The sequence below is a fragment of the Vidua macroura genome, chromosome Z (genome assembly GCF_024509145.1).
Source record: "Vidua macroura isolate BioBank_ID:100142 chromosome Z, ASM2450914v1, whole genome shotgun sequence".
NCBI lineage: Eukaryota > Metazoa > Chordata > Aves > Passeriformes > Viduidae > Vidua > Vidua macroura.
In genome coordinates, this window is record NC_071611.1 from 45,120,518 (window position 1) to 45,132,604 (window position 12,087).

Here is a 12,087-nt window from a genome sequence, read left to right on the forward strand (position 1 = left end):
TGGAGCAGGTACATAATTACCTCTTCTCATACCTCCATAATCAAATTAAGGTGATCCTTTCAAGAGTAGGAAGACATTATGCATTATTTACATGGGGGAGGGGACAAAAAAGTGCAAAAATGCAGTTTAGCCTTCACATTTATATCAGAATCTTGAGAGTCCTCAGTTCTCCTGTGCAATTAAACATTTTTATGTACATTCTTCCTAGCTAATTTTGTCAACATTTCCAGTCACAGAAATACTTCATCTCTCTCCTTCCCAAAATGTTCCTTCTAGTAGCTTCTCATGGGAATACAATACATCAGAAAAAGACAAGAAAGCAGGGATCACTAGAAGAGTACTTTTGACAGCAAACCATGCCTGCCACTCTCAAGTGCCCAAATAATTTCTCTAACTACAAAGGTTGCTCCTGAACTCTTTCTCCCAGGCTCACCTGGGAGATCTAAGATTTCAGACATTCAAATAGGAGTTGATGGTACTAGCAGTTATTCTTCACACTGGGTGCTAAGTGCTGGGGAGCCTTGGACATAACCACTAGGGATAACCCTATAATTCCTATGGAGTCAGCCCAGGAAGTCCTGAAGTTTTTGATTCTGATCCAACAGTCTGGACTTCCAGAGGAGGTTAAAGCCTTCTGGATGTTTTGGGCTTGCTCCAGTGATCACGTACTGCCTCTTGCCCAGGACTTCTCAAACAGAAGCACACAACTTTGCCCTGCAGTTGGTTTGAACTCTGTTACTTTACAGGCAGCTTGTTTAGGGCTTGCCTGGAAGCATCTTGCCTGGAAAAATCTGTCCTTGCTTGCTGCTAGAGGCAACTTTGATTTGGTCTCTGTGCAGCTTCCATTTACACTTTAGAGGGAGGCAGTGGTACTTTGCACGTAGTGTAGTGACTGAACCTATCCTATTCATGCCATCTGCGTGTCTTCAGAGGCAGCTTGGGCAAGTCCACACAGGAATGAGCTCGTGGTAACTTGGCCACTTAAAGAGTTGCAGAAAAAGTAACTTCTTAAACTGCACTTCAGGGCTAGATGCCCATTAGATTTTAAAGGGACTGACACAGAATATAAAACACGCTCTTTCACCCTGACAAACTGCAGTGTTTTCTGTAAATTAGAAGGCTTCCAAACACTTATCACTTCATCTGTTTCCAACAAAAGAGATTAGTTTATGTCCATGTGAGACATAGGTGACACTTAAAGCCATGCTTAGATGAAAGACTTAATCCCCTGGGGATTAGACACATGCTAATAATAACTAATCACAGCACAAGATTTTGGTTGGTGAGCATAACATCTGTCACTGCATTTTTTGCTCTTTAGAGCAAGAAGAAAACAAAATCAAATTTACCTTCATTTTTGCAGTATTATGGCTATTTGTACTGGGCATAGGGGAAAAAGGGGGAGGAATCAAAGCATTGAAACATATTCCTGGGTTTGTTTAATTTGATGTAACATGAAACAGATTTTATAAAACAAAGATGCCCAAAGATGTGTTTGGTTGCCAAAGAAGATACCCAAGAGCCTGTTCCAGACTTGCTCACCAAAACTGGCTGGTTTTTATTAGAAGTGATGGCCTGACTGTTCAGCGTACTGAATTCAGCACAAGGATCACTGGTAATTTTAATGACATGCAGCAAAATAGGTATGCAGATGAGATGGTTAATCTTATCTTCTTCCCTATCCTGTGAAATACATCACCAGCAGTTTCAGATTTCCTGCATCTAGAAGGTCTTCCTTTTGCCTTATTATTGGAATAAGCATTGGGTAAACTGCTCAGGGAATTGCTGCAATTGCAATGCCATTTCAGATTTAGTAACTTGTACTGCTAGTTCAGCAGCTGATGGCACAGGATGAGGGCTCTAAATATGCTCCTGCATTAGGCACTAATTTCCCTGCTGTCCAGTGGGTGATCAAATTGTGGGTTTGCCAGGGCACTGGAGAACAGCTACAGGTATGTGCATTCAGAGTCTCCCTGGACAGCTTCTGCAGTGGTTATTGCACCATGAGTTGTGGGCACTTGATCCTCCTGCATTCGATCTAATTAATTTGTGCTGCTGATGCCAGGCTACTTTTTGGGGATGTCACATGGCAGTGTCTGCATTGCTGGAGAGCACACATCTCAGTCCCAGGTTTGCCAAGGGCTGAGAGGGCAGTGATAGTCTAGTCTGCTCCACTCCTTCATGGAGGCAGGACACAGGAGAAATAAAGCTTCCCACAGTGGGACACCACATTTAGGCTGTGGACATAGAGGTTTTCAGTTTCTGTGACTTCTGCTCAGAAATGTGGATCTCTTCCAAGGAAGTGAGTTGTGCAATACAGATGAAGAGGAAATTGTTTGAAGTTTGTTCTTCTGTGGTTCAAGGGTAAGATTCTTGGGTGTGTTATATAATTAGGTTAAAAAGGCATCATAAATCAGGCCTTAGGACTTTCAAGGCAATATTCAAATACCTCACAGTTTAAAATGACAGGAACTGAGACACAACTTTTTCTTCTGAAAAATGATAGTGTAATTCTTGCTGAATATATTGACTGACAATTGGCAGAGCAGGGCTTCACGTGCTCTTGTGCACACAACACATCTCAGAAAAAGATACACACTTTTCACCCTGTTTTGAAGTGAAACAGGAGGGCTGCTCAAAGCAAGAGAAGTCAAGAAGCATCATCCTTTCTGTCATGATGGGCAGTAAGCCTGGAGGGAATGGTTTGCTTAGAGCCTTGACAAGAGCTTGCCAGAAAACATAAGTTCCCTCTCTTCCAAACCCTTCCATATCATGCTGCCTTGCTAGAACAGGGTGAATGCAGAGCTAGCTAAAATCTCTCCTTCAGCAGGATCTTACCACACAATGACCTGCTGGCCAAAGAAGTAAATTTAAGGTTTTGTGCCATCTGCTGGTTTCTGCACAACTGTGCAGATTGTAGCTGTAGCTTGATCAGTGAGCTGCTGGATTTTCTCCCCAGCCACGGCAGTTTCCCAAATGGCCTGTGGCTAATCTTTACCAAAAGATAATTCAGGCCTGAGGCAACCTCATGAAAAAGAGACTACTTGGGGCCATCAGATAAAAAGATGAACTTTTTGTTTGTAATTTTCTAGTACTTACTATAAGGCATACTGTTGACATATCTCTATATCTATCTAATATTTACTACTGCTAAACCGATCAATTTCCAGACATTGGCAGGTTAGTTGCAACAATTGTTCAAAGATACAATATTTGCCTTTTTCATTCCAAGCTGCCAGGTCCTGGAGGGCAAAGACCAGCCCTTTCAGCACAAGAAGATGGGAGAGCCTGCCATTTCATTGTGGACAAGGAGGGAGGCATCTGCAAATAGGAAAGGAGCTCAGTTCTGTGGAAATAATGTCTTTACACTTGAAAAGATCTCTGATATACCTCTATGGTCGGATCCTGTTCTTCTCTTGGGGGAAAGTCAAGGGGAAGGCGAGAGGAAGGAGATTGCTTCCTTCAGGCAGAATGAGCCTTTCCCACATTTTGAAACAGAGTAACATACCAGAGTTAATGAAACACCTACTGTTATTCCCAGGATGCTTTCCAAAAAGAAGGCGGCACAGAGGTCATGCGAATATCCCTGAAGGTATAAACCATGCATGTAGTATTTTTTTCCTTTTCTGTTCCTGCAACAGAAACAGCTTAAGAAAAAAAAAAAAAAACAAACAAAACAAAAAAACAAACAAACAAACAAACAAAAAAACCCCAACCAAACCCAACCCAACCAAACCAAACCAAACCAACAAACAAACAAAAACAAAAAAAAAAAAAACAAACCACAAAACCAAAACCAAAACCAAAACCAAACAGGAGTAAATCTATAGGTTCTAAGTGGTTGCAAAGCATGATGCAACAAGACACCATATGTCCACATGTTTGAGATAGTAAATTCTGCCTCCACATTATTGCATCAGATTATTCTAATGGGATATATACAGCTCCTTACACAGCATGCATCTTAAGGTGCTTTACAAAAGTGATACTGGCTGGCAACGAGCTTGAGTAGTTATGGGTAAGCCAGGGTGTCCATGCCAGGCCTGATGATGGATTTAAAAGCTAAAACCAGAAGCACAAATTACAAAAGCCAAGGAAATCTGTATGTGCACACAGTCAAAAGATATTGGCCAGGCACCTGGCCTTAGTAGGTGTTAGAGGACATCGTTTCCATGTGGAACAGAAGCTGCAAGGAGGGAAGGTTTAGGTCAGAGCACCTTTCTGCACTCCAAAGGGAGGGCAGCTGTGAACACAAGGCTGATTAATGAGTCACAGGGCTAAGAGAATAAGCAAATGCTTTCACATGCAACTGTACTTCAGATTTCTATATCTGCTTCTTCTACAGGAGAAATGGATGGAAGTATGGAGCGTAGGGAAAGAGGAGTTTTCTAAGCTGTCAAAAATGATAGAATGAATATTTTTTCCATGGAGGATTTGTTTGTTTGTTTTAATTTTTAAGCCTCTGATCTTTAAAGCTGCAAGACCTTAGATAGCCTAATCATTCCATGGATATGTTTTTACCATGGCACACTTCTCATCACTTACATAGAAAAATTATTTATTTTATGAACAGAAGTTGCAGTCAAATCTCAGAGTCCCATGGTTACCACCTCTGTAAATTTACAACTGGAATACTCAATCTGAAGATCAAGCTACATCTGCTTCAGACAGAGCAACAAGCTGGAAACACTGAAAATTGCAGGGTGGCCTCAAAGAGAGAGGCCCATTAAAAATACCACCACAGCAGCCACCTCCGCTGTAGGAATTGACACCAAGCATCCCTCTGCCCACAAGAAGAGAAGGAAGAGGAGGCAGGCCACAATGTGGCCCAACATCACCAAAACCTCTGCAGGACTCCCTGCAATCCTGTGCCTGCAGGCCTAGCATGGGGAGCTGTGGCCACTCCTGTGAGGACCAGTGAAACTCCTGTATGACCACTCCTGCTGCTGGTCTCTGGAATATGACTAATTGCTTTTCTTTGCTGCAGCCTTGTGTCTGCTAGTGCTGCAAACCTCTTTATATTGTTCTGACAGGTGCACTGAGATTACACAGACACTTCCAGCTTCTTCTTGTGACTTTTTGGCTTGAATTTGTCTTACCCATGGTGGCTATGCTTGTTCCCACCCTTCTGGTTCCACAGCTTTTTATAGACTCGGTAGCCCTTTTTAATTCCTTGTTACTTGCTCTTCCATTACTCTTGAAGTTAGAATCATATTCTACACATCCTTTTTCTGTTAACCATCCTGTTGTCCTTTTCCCCCCCATTGTGGCCCACAAATAATTTCCCTCATCTGTCACGCTGTCCTCTTGCTCTGCAAACTTCTGCCAATCGTTCCTTAGAGCATCTTCTCTTTTCTTCATTGTTTCTTCATGAGACTGCATAAGCAAACTTACTTCTGGATGCATCTGAGCACATATTTTGTGTCATTAGTGTTCCTTCTAAGAGTTTTTTTTTGTATGTCCTACACCACTGCGCTTAACTTAACTCCATACCCAGAGCATTTTGGAAAGAAACTTAGGAAGTATTTTGTGCACATGGCTTGGTTTGAGAAGAGTTCAAAGATATTTTTACTCTTTCATATTCATAGAACATTTGATGAATGAAGTAATCTTATTCAAGGTCCAGTGATTTGTGCTAAGAGCTTTGGATACAATCTGTCAATTGAAACACAATAAACTCATGTACACTTACAGCAGAAATTGCCACTGCTACGATATTGTAATATTTTTTAACACAGCCATCTCTCAATCAGATTAAGAGAATCTGTGCATATTTATTTACAACATATAGAAGGAGGAGGAAGTCAAGAAGGCACATCCAGCCTGTGGTAGATGTACAGGCTCAGGTACATTTCTAGTCTTCTAGCATGGCAGAGATACATTTCCTCATAAATATCTCTCAGAATAGTAACAATCAGACTCGACAAACACCAGACTGACCTGTGTGCTCTCAGAAACCCATGCCCCTTCTACAAGAACCATTCAGACAGAAATCTCTGACTAATTCCTGCAATTCACCAATGCAATACAAAAAGTTGTATGCTACTTTTAAGATAATTCTCCAAAGGAATTAACAAATTGAGGGCTGATGTTCCTTTGTCATGACAAGGTGGAGTCAAAATTCTGGCAAAAATGCAAGCATATGACAACGTGCTTCCCCTTTGCAACTGGACTGCCAGTAGCACACTTTCTCCTGCACACAAAAGTGCAAGGGATTTATGCATTATTGCAAGCATTTCATGATCTGGCTACAACTCAGCTATCATCTGTCCTGCCAGCACAGAAATACAGCTCTAGCATAACCAGCTACTGCTCAACTGCATTTTCTGTAGAGCTAGAATCTGCTGCTGTGCTCCTCTGTGTGAGTCAGATTGCTGTGTTTCTGTGTGATAGTCAGATTGCACTATAACAAATAAGTCTCAAGTTGTGCTCATGCACGTGCTCCAGCTGTCACTTGTCCCCATGGCTGCCAACCTGCATCTCTGTCAGGCTCCAAGCAGCTCCAGGGGCAGGACTCAGTGCCTGCCCAGGCTGAAGGATATTCTCCAGCCCCTGAGCTTGAAATGAAGGGAAGCCCTGATCTCTGCACCCCCAGACTGGTGCCATTGCCAGACTGGCCCCGGTGCACTCTGTCATGGTCTGGCCCCAACCAGCTTGTCTACTGGTGTGTAGACAGGGAAGCTGTGACAATATCCCACTCACTGGTGGCTGCACTAGCTGGGACCACAGGCCAGGATTGGGGCCCAGCAGAGTCTAGGATGAGATCCCAGGTGGCAAGGTTGGGCTGTGGTGGCATCTAAAGGTCCCTGGAGAGCCACAGAGGGGAAGGACAGGAGGAGGATGCTGAACAAGAGCCATAAGGTTTTGCATGCCAGCCCTCCATGTGATAAGTGACAATCCATGTGCAGCTGAAGGAGGGGGCCAGACTTTGGGGGACAGAAGAAACCCTGGCCCAAGAGGGGTGAGAGACATGGCTCTGATCCTCACTGGGCTCCCATGGCTGCAGGCAGGAAAGCTTATTCTTGTATAGAAGCAGGTGGCATGAGAATATTATGTGGTAAATCAGATAAGCTGCAATCTCATTATGCCAACAGATGAGTGGGTCAGAAAGGTTTGAGTATAGCTGTCAATACAGCACCCTGTAAGGATAATGCCTAATCAAATTAGATTAGACACTTGCAGCTCCCATCCCCACAGCTTCTTGTTTAGGGGGAAAAACAATGTTCCCATGTAGAAGGAACACAAAGCATCTTAGCAGCCTGAGCACCCTTGGCACTTCCCATCCCTATTTTTGCTTGCCAGGCAGTGTTTGCCCCCATTGCTAGTCCCATAAATGGCCCTAACATTACTGCTTTTCCTGGGAAGTATGTTTTGCACCACATAAGCCAGATTATTTTACTCCATAAATTTTCAGTAATTTTCATGTTAGGACTAGGGAGAGACTGTCATATGAGTTGTTGGGAAGGGAGGAATTTTAGTCCCCGAAATTCACCTTGTTTTCCCAGCTACCAGCTAAGCCTTTGGGACAGCTTAAATATTTAAGGTTTCCACTGGAACACAGTTTCAATTACTTCTACTGACATGTGACATAGCAGGGGTCTTATGCCAATTCTCCAATTTGTGTTTAAAGCTATTGGGAGCAAGTCTGTGCAACCACACGTGTTCAGATGTTATTATGCTGTGTGACAGTCTAGTGCAAGTTTCCTAAAATAGCACCCTCATCCTCCTCCAAAATCCTCCATTGTCTGCCTAAAGCCATTCAAAGAACATTATCCTATTGCAAGCTTAGACTGTATCTACTTCAGTTATCATTGTTATGCCAGCAATGGCTGTCATGGTGTTGCTTGAATATCCCTGAAAGCCTAGGGAACACTTACGCGTCTTTGCGTCATGCATTTAATTCTGAGTACGTCAGCCCACTAAAGGGTTGCTCTGGCCCTGCTGCCTCCATTTGCAAAGGTCATTTAGATTTCCACTGCCATTCCTGCATGGTTTCAATTGCATGGCAATTACATGGCCCTGGCTTGCCTCAAGAAATACTGCCTCAGTTTCTCCACTTCTGCAGCTATGAACATCAGTACATTAGAACCTTCATTCTTCCTCCTTGTTAAGAGGAAATTTTCTTGCTAAATTTCAAACCCTGAGTGCAGAAGCAGGAATTGATCTTGGATCTTTCATATTTGGAGCCTGGAGCCTGGAGTATCATGGTCAGACAGTTTTTCTTCTGAATGTTTTGAAAGAAAAGCACTTATCTTGAACTGAACATAAACTTTCACACCAAATGAGGTATGAATATCTGGAAGGTTTGGATCCAAAAGAGTGCCAATTTTGCTTCAATATGAATAGTTCAGGCTTTTGCAATTTTTCAGTTCCCAAATCACAGCTGAAAAGCGCATACAACAATTTTCATAAGCCTTAGTGCATCCACAAAACATTTTTTTTCTGTCAGGAAAACACCACATGTTGTCAAGTCCAAAGGACCTTCTGTTCAGATGTAGGACATCCTGAGTACATCCTCTAACTGCATAGTTCTGTCCTGTGATATCCACTTCATATCATTCCTGGACATTTGATAATTCCTATGATTCCTGCACTTTTAAACATTTCTGAGAAGTGGCTATTTCTCTCCTTCCACAAATGTGACCTGGTACAAGGAGGATCATAAAAACTGCCAAGCAACAATATGCTGGACTGTAAGAAGAGCTAAACTTCACTTCAGACTTTCTTCAAAGACTTGGTAAGAGAAAACTTCATTCCTTTGGGATACCAGAATCCAAAATGTGTTAGTCTCCTTGAAAGACATTTAATTGGTTTTACTTTAACCTTTTTCCTCCTTGCCACTGTGGGATGAAACAAGGCTTGTATTTTACCACATACTGGAAGGGCCCGGATTACTACTGGAGGAGAGACATTGAAAGGCAGAAGGCAGCCTCCAGCTTTCCTTATGTTAGTCATAAATAAAATTACTCCCATCTGGGAGGTTTACACAGCTACAAGTGAGTTTTTACTGGTGTACAAGCAATGGTTTCCTTACATATAACTGGCCTGACAGGCCATGGGCAGGAAGGCTGGACCCACAGAAAAATAATTTTCCCTCCAGCTCTAAGAAATTGTTTGTCTATATCAATTCTAGTTGGCTGGTGTGTATCTCTTCTGACTAGAAATGCTTCCTGGGAAAAAGGATGACACCCCTGTTTCTAAGGGTATCTTAGATAAGGTGGGAGCAATGTCTTCCCACTGTTCTGGAAGGCTTTTCTCTGCAGGTCTAAAATCTACTGTCCTATACGATTATGGAGAACCAACTGTTCCTTTTTTCTTAGCCATAGCCTTTTATACAATGGGAGACTGTTTTGTTAGAAAAGAGAAGACTCAAAATGAAACATGAGAAACCTCGGTCTTTCCTCAAAGATCACATTTTCCCAGTGCATTTCAGGTAAGACACCTGTTTAGAACAACATGGCATAATCTGTTATGCAAGAGAAGGTTCATCCTAATAGATGTACACCTCCTTCTGCCTGGAAGTCTTGACAGATTGTGCAGCCTTTGTTAAGCTGAGGTAGTGGCCCATTCCCATGAATTCGCCAGGTGACTGCTCTCCACGTAAGTAGGACTTTCCATGCCTCCTTGATGAATTCTAGTCCTTTTGTCCTGAACACAGCTCTCTTCAGTTTTAAGATGGTGCTCAAATACATTTACAGACACCTGACCATGGCTTACTCATTGGCTTAATATTTTTACACCTATCAGTGGAAATATCGACATGTTCTACATCTGTTAAAGCCTCCACAGAGAATCTTATTCAAGAAATTATACATTTCATTAGTGAGCTACTTAAACAAACTATTCATCTTTCAAATACATTTGCCAACACCTTCTCACTATCTCATCTAAGCCCTCACTGTAAGACACAAAATATTGTGTTATTTCCTCATCAGTCAAGAGTTGTGACAGCCATTACTTTCCTTCTGTCCAGACACTTCTGACTCTGCCATAGAGGAAACTATGCTGTATTACATAGTTTGCTCTTGACAAAGGTTATTATTTGTCTCTTCTAGTTATGTAGATAAACAGGTTTGTTTCTGTATTTTCTTAGAAACCGAACTTTAAAAATGATCTACTGTAGAATTCTCCAGTTCTTTCTTTTTTCCTGTTTTACTGAAAGGATCATTACATCTACTTTTTCCTAGACTTTCAAAACCTCAGAAAATACTCCATTAGTTGTCAGAAAAAGTAATTAAGAGTTTAGAGGTTATTTTAGACAACCTTCTAAAAACATCATTTCTTCAGTACTTTTCTTGATATTCTTGCTCTTCCTAATATGATAAACAGAAAATATTCCTTGCTTTTCATGTCTCTAATTTAACCTCATGTTTGATCTTGAGTTTTCTGACTTTCCATTTTTACTTGTCCATGGTATTTTTATACACATCTTCAATAATTTCACTACACTTACACATTTTCTGCCAGTTTTTCTTTTGTTTAAGATTAACAGGAACCCATAATTTACAAAATGGCTTGCTTTTTCCAGTTTGAAACTTTCATTTCCTGGTCTCACTCACCTGAGCTGTCTTCCACCTTCATTCCTCTGCTAGTTCTAGCTGTTGCCTCCAGTCAAAATCAAAGAAAATTGCCTCTTGCTCTTTCTGCCACCCTTTGTGCACAGAAAACTGCTGCAACACGTGAAACTTTGCTGAATAGCCTGCAACCTGAAGCACTGCCACCCCTACTAAAATTTCCTGTTGCCACCAAGCCCTCTGCCTGGGACAGTCCTCACAAAAAAGCTTCATGCACCCCATTCTGGAGGCCTGGAGCAGCCCCCACCATGCCACATCTGAGGAGGTCCTTGTTCCTCTGCTGGAACATCACTGTGGAATGCAGTGTGGCACATAACACCTCCTTCAAGTGTTCTTGAGCAATAATTCTATTTTAATATCCTGGCTGAGAATTACCACAACAAGCCACCTTCCTCCCAGGCATCCACATTTACATTTGGGCTGGATTGAACCACTTCTGGGAGAAGTGACAATATTCACAGACACAGGCAGGCTGGGCCCTTAGACCCCTACTCCTTCAGCAGGTCAGTCTTGCTTATTTTCCAGCAATGTAGTAGATGGAATTCACCCTTATTCTCCAGTAATGAAATATCCTATGCATTGTTTAATTCTTCTGAAGTGTAATGGTCTCTGTACACTTTGCCTCTCAGCATCACACTGACCCAAACCTGCTGTTTGCAGTGTTGTGGCTTCATTGATGTGAATCCTGTTCCTCACAGCCATAATTCTCCCCCTTTCTCTACTGATAGTGATGAGGGAAATATTTCTACCTTCCCAGTTTGCTTGGGTTTTGTTTGGTGTTTGTTTTTCATTTTGTCTGCAGGGCCTCCCACATTTCCTCAGAGTGCTTCAATTCAGCAACCCCAAACAGAAGATCTTCAGATTCTTTCCTATATGGATGCTACTAAGAGGCATGTTTTCCTGTTGTGGCTCTTGCTAGCAAGAAACAAAGACCATAGACCTTGCCAATTCAGTTCAAAGCCTGGACTAAAGCATTCAGGATTGGTGCTTCCCTTAGAGAACAACCCTTACAGGAGCCATGCAAGAGTAGAGAGAGTCCTAAAAGAGCACTGTTACTTCACTATTTTTATTTTGGCCACTGGGTTATTTTGTGAAGAATGGACTTCCTACTATTGCTGGGAGCTGGGAGAACAGAAATAATAAGATGGTCACCTTGTTAGCCACGGATTACACCCAAGCAGTATATATTTAATTAGACTTTAAAGAGCTTATTTCAGTGTTAGGAGATGTGCTCCTTCCCTGTTGCTGCTGCCTCAACAGAATTGTTTCAGTAAGTGTTCTGTTTATCAAGAGACAGGACAGTGTTTTTAGACATTGTGAGTACTCAGTTTTTGTTTGCAGTTAGATTAAGAAGAGGAAAGTTGACTCAAAGCTCTTGTAGAGCTTATCTAATCTCTTTGGTTGAGAAGATCTGTCCTCCCAAAGACTCACCTTCAGCATTATAAAGGAATACATCTTCCTGATGACAAGCTCTCTTTGCAGGGACACTTCAAACTTGGTTAATCCAGACACA

The 12,087-nt window shown here is 42.0% G+C and overlaps 1 protein-coding gene across 5 annotated transcripts in view; it reads right to left on the bottom strand.

Moving 5' to 3' along the window:
* LOC128821439 (purpurin) overlaps positions 1 to 12,087 on the bottom strand; it is a 47,528-nt gene that overhangs the window by 7,432 nt on the left and 28,009 nt on the right. Inside the window, exon 1 of one of the 5 annotated variants that reach the window (XM_054002500.1) lies at positions 12,006 to 12,055. The exons of the other annotated variants lie outside the window; for them this stretch is intronic. The gene's annotated coding sequence lies outside the window, so the exon portion shown is untranslated. Of the gene's footprint in view, positions 1 to 12,005; positions 12,056 to 12,087 lie in introns of those variants that run through there. 5 annotated transcript variants of the gene reach the window in all.